This window comes from Sebastes fasciatus, chromosome 7 (genome assembly GCF_043250625.1).
Source record: "Sebastes fasciatus isolate fSebFas1 chromosome 7, fSebFas1.pri, whole genome shotgun sequence".
Lineage (NCBI taxonomy): Eukaryota > Metazoa > Chordata > Actinopteri > Perciformes > Sebastidae > Sebastes > Sebastes fasciatus.
The window spans coordinates 34576661-34583098 of record NC_133801.1 but is presented as its reverse complement, the minus strand read 5'-3'; the positions used below and the strand labels follow the sequence as shown (position 1 = coordinate 34583098).

The window sequence follows — 6438 nt, the reverse complement described above, 5'->3', positions numbered from 1 at the left end:
GATAAAGGAAGCATTGAAGCTACTTTCCTTAACTTTTGGTGAATTCGAAAAGCTCTTATGGCTGCTACTGAGATACTTCGGGGTCATTTCACTCAGTTAGGAACCTTCCTAAGCAAAAAGGACTATTCGAACGCAGCCCAGGTCTCCACTCCATTACGGTGCCAGATAATTCCATCTCGTTTGGTAGTGCAACACGTACCTTCTTTCTTAGTGTTTTTCAAGATTGCAGTTTTTCTAGACCATTTGATTTCCAACACAAATAAGCGTCCGTTTAAAATGTCATTGTATTGCTGCAACTCAATGGAGTAAAATGTTTATGTTGTTGTATTCACGTGGAAATAATGAAGTTTGAAGATCTCGCATCAGCTGCACGATAAAGAAAATGTTTTCAGACCAAAAATGCATTGGACTGAGAATTGACCCAGTCAACACAGAGGTCAAACACTCAAGTTAATTTTATTCAAGAGATGCCAACAAATTTAACTTGTAGCAAATCAATCTGCACAACGTATGACCCTCTCAAGGGCAAAAACATACTATTTACACAATCGGAGAAGAGGTAGAGAATATTGCAGGCATCACATGATGTTATGTTCACAATATATGCATCCATTTTTGACATATGGATTGTCCATGTTATATTTTCATTATGTTGTTCCTCTGTACACACGACATCTATTGCATGTCTGTCCATCCTGGTAGGGGGATCCCTCCTCTGTTGTTCTTCCTGAGGTTTCTTCCATTGTTTTCCCTGTTCAAATGTTTTTTTCCTCATCCGATGAGAAGGTCGTACTGTAAAGGACAGACGGTGTCGGATCCTGTACAGATTGTAAAGCCCCCCTGAGGCAAATTTGTAATTTTGGGCTATACAAATGAAATTGATTTGACCTCTGCTGAACCTTCTTAGTGACACTACTGATACTGTGCGCCGACTTGAGGGTGATGATTGAGCCCAGGAAGCGGAAGGACTCCAGTGTCAGGTTCTCATCATGGTGGATTACTGGAACAAACAAACATTTAACCTGGTGTGCAGGCCGGACACAAAACCTCCTCATGACTGTTGGGTTTTGAAACACACACCCAGTGATACCAAAGGCTGCATAATGTGCATTCAATCTGAAAATAGATAGATAAATTAGATTTGTTATAAATTAAGAATGCACTCTCCATGTAAAGAACTTTAAAGCCTTCCTACCCAATGATCCACGGGTTCCTCTGAGGGCTCCCTTTTCTCCACATGCCCTGCACAGGTCTGTCAGGTCGTCTATTAAGATATTAAAGTTTCACAGTGGGTTAAGTATAGGCAAATGTTTCAGTGAGGTTGATATACAATTGAGTGAAGCTTACCAGAATCATTAAATCAGTCTCCTGGCCATTTGTGTTCGCAAAGAGTTTATGCCATCCTCATCCACAGCCAAGTCCATGCTGCCTCCGTATAAGAGACACTCGGCTACCTTAAAATACAGGTCAGTGTTATCTGAGTCCTTTTAAAAAAAAGTGTTTAAAGGCTTACTAGGGTACATAATCTTACTTTGCAAACTAACACTCCACAAGATGTGGAATCCTGCTGACGTGGATGTGAAACCGTGTCACACATCCATCTTGATATGTTGACATTCTTTTCCCGCATGAAAGCCCTAAAGCAAAAAAATAAAACATTTTGTTTGGTTTGTTACTTGCAGATCAGAAACTAAATGAAGTTAGAATAAGTGGCTCCAAATGGGTCAATAAACACAGCCCGTCCTTCATTTGGATACATGGCCTTTTACAGATAGGATACTTTAACATACAAGATTCTCAGAGTTGTACATTTATTTGCATAAATTGCATTAATTTAAGTGCACTTACTACTAGAGCCCAATGATGGTTTTTACAGACAGCCCCGACCAGGGTGTCCCACTCCCTTACATCGAGCTGCAGGTGATAACTAACACCTTTTAAAAGCAACCATTATCCTTACCTTTATCATCCCCCTTGATGTATCGTTCCATATTGCTGTCATTTCAAAGGTGTCAATGATTCTGACAGGCCTTTCAATCCTTTTTGCCACCCACAGCAGGTACGCATTTACAGTCGACAAAAAAAAATATTGAAATTAACTTTCATATTAAAGAGGAAAAATCTGAAGCAGTTTATCAAACAATACTTACCTCACTCTCCAATTCCTTCCCAGGTGCCAGCCTGGAGATCTGCAGTAAACAGTTTGTTCGTCCCCACTTTTGCCCACAGTATCTCCACTTTGTTTTTCAATATATCCTCGAGAGCTGGAAATTCAGAACAATTCAGTCATTTAAATTATTAATGAAATGATGTATATAGAGTATGTTGCATTATACTTGATGTCAATGGGACGTATACTTTTACTATGGGTGGGTTGACTCGCTACTGATGATGTGGCAGGCGGAAGATCAGAGGAGTGAATGGCAGGGGGGGGGCAAGCCAAAGGGGACTTGTTAACTTTTGCCAGCTTTGCAGGAATCATCTCCTCTGGCTCTGAAAATAAAATAATCTGATCTATGTTGGCGATGGTTTTGGTTGAGTTGTTACTTGAGGTAACAACTTTGCCCTGAATCAAAGTGATTGTAAACGATCCAAGCAGATCGCTTTCCAGTTTTCCTCCTTCTCTCTGCTGTTCTCTGATATTTAGTTTCAGGGCAACATCTCCGACTTGCTTTCTCCTGCTTGCGCTAAGGGATTTTCTCTTGCGATTTTTGTACATTACGTTGGACTGCCTTGTAGACTGTTATTTTGTTGGGCAAGTCCCTGGAACAGCTCCTCCCTGATCATCAAACCCTCCACTTTGTCGGTTGTCACCTAAAGTACAACCGACCCACCCTAACCCTACAAAAATGCCAAGTGGTGTTAGAGTCCGAGCTATTTATCCAAGTAATCATGACCATAACCCCTTGACTCCAAACCAAATAGAGCCACTTACCTCATACTCCTTTGGCACATCAGATGGGTACCTGGCCTCTCTGCCAAACATTCAATAATACGGACTATACTGAGTCGTCAACTTTTTCTTTGTCCTTAGACAACACATGGTAGCCTGGAGGTACTCATCCCATTTTTATGGTTTGTTTCAGACAAGTTTATTGAGAGACCTGAAAAATAACAGCAGGCATTTTTATATCAGTAATTTATTCTATAGCATACATGTTGTATAGGTGCATGATCTGCCAATTTAAAAATATGAAACTTACCTCTGGATGGTGCTATTAAGTTTCTCCACCAAACCATTGGTTTGAGGATGATAGGGGGAACAGAAGGACCGTTGAATGCTAAGGGCCTCAAGGAGTCCGGCATTCACCTTAAATTCCATTTTACAGAAAAAAGTAAGCATGGCTAAATAATAAGTGACGTTTCTCAGGAGTGTTCTACCTGGTTTTTAAACTCTGTCCCCTGGTCTGTAAGCAATCTCTGAGGTGAACCAAATTTGTATACAAAATCAAGAATACAATTGGTCACCTGCTCTGCAGACTTATTCTTCAGAGGGTAGGTCTCTGCCCACTTTGTGAAATAATCAACCATTACACAAATGTATTGATTACCACCCTCAGTTACAGTTAACCTCAATAGGTCCATTCCAACAGGTTCAAATGGCTCGGTTACCTGAAGAAGTTGAAGAACAATTAGAGATCTGTATGAAGTAGCACATTTAGCTACATGGGACATTCAGTCGCATAAATAACCTCACCTCTATTGGGTTGTACTGGGTCTTTTTCTTAAGACTGGCCCGCTGGCCTCGGCAGCTGATAATACCACATTGGCCAAATGCTCCTTTTCTTTACGTCGTCTGCATATGTAGTGGAGAACTCCATCCGGTCAGAAAGAGCTCAATTTAATCTTAATGAAACAGAACAAAATGACATATTGTGATTGATGGTATATAACATTAATACTTACCCTTGAGCACATATGTTGAAGCTATTCTTTTTATTGTGTACCTCTGTTGCTTAGTGAGGCCCTCAGGAAAGCCATTATGAACTTTGAAGTCCATAATTTCCTTGACAAGTTTTTCTTCCATTTTCTTACTGTGTTTTCTCCTTCTTTTCTTTCGCCCTACTTTCAACACAGTTCCAACTTCTCCACAACCTTATATATGTTTCCATAAATTGGTGGTAATGGACTGATTGGCCAAAGGCTTGTTTTGATGAGCTCTTCCATTTTGAATCTGGCAACTTCATGTGGTTAATGCCCATGTATGGTCAACAATCACATATGGGTGTATGTTTGGGTTTTCATATACTTCTGGTCATATATTATAGGTTAGTGTTTGTTTTCTATAACTGATAATCTTAACTCTTAAATTGAATAGCTACTAACATAAATGTATACTTAATCTTAGAAACAACCTGTGTTAAATGGCTGCTTTGTGTAAATAGCATGTTTTTGCCCTTGAGAGGGTCATATGTTGTGCAGATTGATTTGCTACAAGTTAAATTTGTTGACCTCTCCTTAATGAATTTAACTTGAGTGTTTGACTTCTGTGTTGTTGTCTGGGTCAATTCTCAATCCAATGCATTGTTGGTCTGAAAACATTTTCTTTATCGCCCAGCTGATGCGAGATCTTCAAACTTCATTATTTCCACGTGAATACAACAACATAAACATTTGCTCCATTGATTTGCAGGAATACAATGACCCATTTTAAACGGACGCTTATTTGTGTTGGAAATCAGATGGTCTGAAGAACACGGATAGTGTGGTCACAAGTTAATCTGGCTGCCTTCTGCGTCTCAGAGCGACTACTTACCGTATGGTGTTTGATAGTGATGTTACGTGCTGTGCCGAGGCTTCGGAGCGTGTGTCGAGTAATCCAGGAAGTTTTCCGCGATGCGTGTATCGAGGCTTGTATCGTTTTAGACCAATGACGTCATTGATGACATCCGAAGCCTCGCTGCCCGGCCGTACCGCCCACTGGTTCATGAAGTGTTTCAGATCTTCACTGGTTCAACCAATGCCGCTTTCCAGAAGTGACACAGAACACTAATATTAACCCTCCTGCAATTATTATATTATATTACACTCCACTACAATACAATTATTAACTTAGGATTGGTTTGCACACATAAGATGAATTACTCACAAAACAATTACAGTTTATTATACATGTATCTTATATACTCATAATATACTTACTAAATAGACATTTTATTAAATATGATATATATATATATAAATTGATTACATGATAATAGATTTTTTTTCATTGTTTATAGTCATTCCCAAAAGCCTTTACTGGCGCAAAATACAGTATATCACAGATCTGTGTTCCCAGTAGACCACAACCAGCACTGATCCCAGTAGAGCACTTACACTTACACACCAAAAACTGACAAACTGACAATAACCTGATATTTTCAGGTGGATTTTCATTTAATTCTCACTGTGCAATATCATTTTCCACTTGTGCAAATTTGTTAATAGTCTGTTTATTGCCAATACTGTATAGACTCCTATTTTTATACTTCCAATCTTTATACTTGGTTCATATTTTGTTACACTTTGTTTAGCTCTTTTTTACTGTGTTAGCTCATGCATCTTGTTTCTTGCACTATCCCCTTTGCTGCTGTACACTGCAAATGTCCCCACTGCGGGACTAATAAAGGAATATCTTATCTTATCACATGGTTAAGATCATATTTGTCTGTTTTACACTCTTTGACCACCAGGTGGTTTCGTGAGCACATGAAGCCTCGAGCAATGAACCCTTTTCCGAACCAATTTGCTGGAAAGCTTCAAAGCTTCATGAGGCTTCATCTCGCCATCACTAGTGTTTGAGTTAAATATGACATTCACTTGTAAATATCTCCGAACGTGCGGAATTATTAGGCACCGCAGTGGAGTGGAAACCAGGCTTTTATGGGGAAGTTGATGATTTGAGTGGAACCTGGTGAGCCTCGTCTGCTGCCGAAGGCGGAGCCAGCCACACCCCCTGCCTAACACATGTCCTGCCAGGAGGAAAATACAGAGGGGAAGGGGAAAAGAGAGCAAGCAAATACAAAAAATCCAACAACCAAAAACTAAACTAACAGAATCATCACATGCCTTCTGCGTGTCAGAGCGACTACTTACCGTATGGTGTTTGAGTTAAAGGGGACATATTGTGCCCAATTTCAGGTTCATACTTGTATTTTGTGTTTCTACTAGAACATGTTTACATACTGTAATGTTCAAACAACACATTATTTACCTCATACTGTCTGCTTGATTATACCTGTATTCACCCTCTGCCTGAAACGCTCCACTTTAGTGCATTTCAACTGAATTGCAACAGAATTGCGTTATTAGGCAACAGTTTGGGTCCATGTTTACTTCCTGTCAGTTGATGACATTCACATACACTGCAACAGGAAATAAACTAGGACACATTTAGTTTGTGTTTACGTTTAAAACTGTGTAATGGTCTAAATATTGTAGATTTGTGACATCACA

At 39.6% G+C, this 6438-nt stretch overlaps 1 long non-coding RNA gene across 1 annotated transcript; it reads right to left on the bottom strand.

Annotated features, from left to right (window-relative positions):
• Positions 1 to 3190: 3190 nt before the first annotated feature.
• On the bottom strand, positions 3191 to 6196 carry LOC141770845 (uncharacterized). Its single transcript, XR_012594632.1, has 3 exons — positions 6079 to 6196; positions 3698 to 3846; positions 3191 to 3612 (listed from the first exon to the last, which is right to left on the bottom strand). It is a non-coding gene; the product is annotated as an uncharacterized LOC141770845 (long non-coding RNA).
• Between the last annotated feature and the right edge of the window lie 242 nt (positions 6197 to 6438).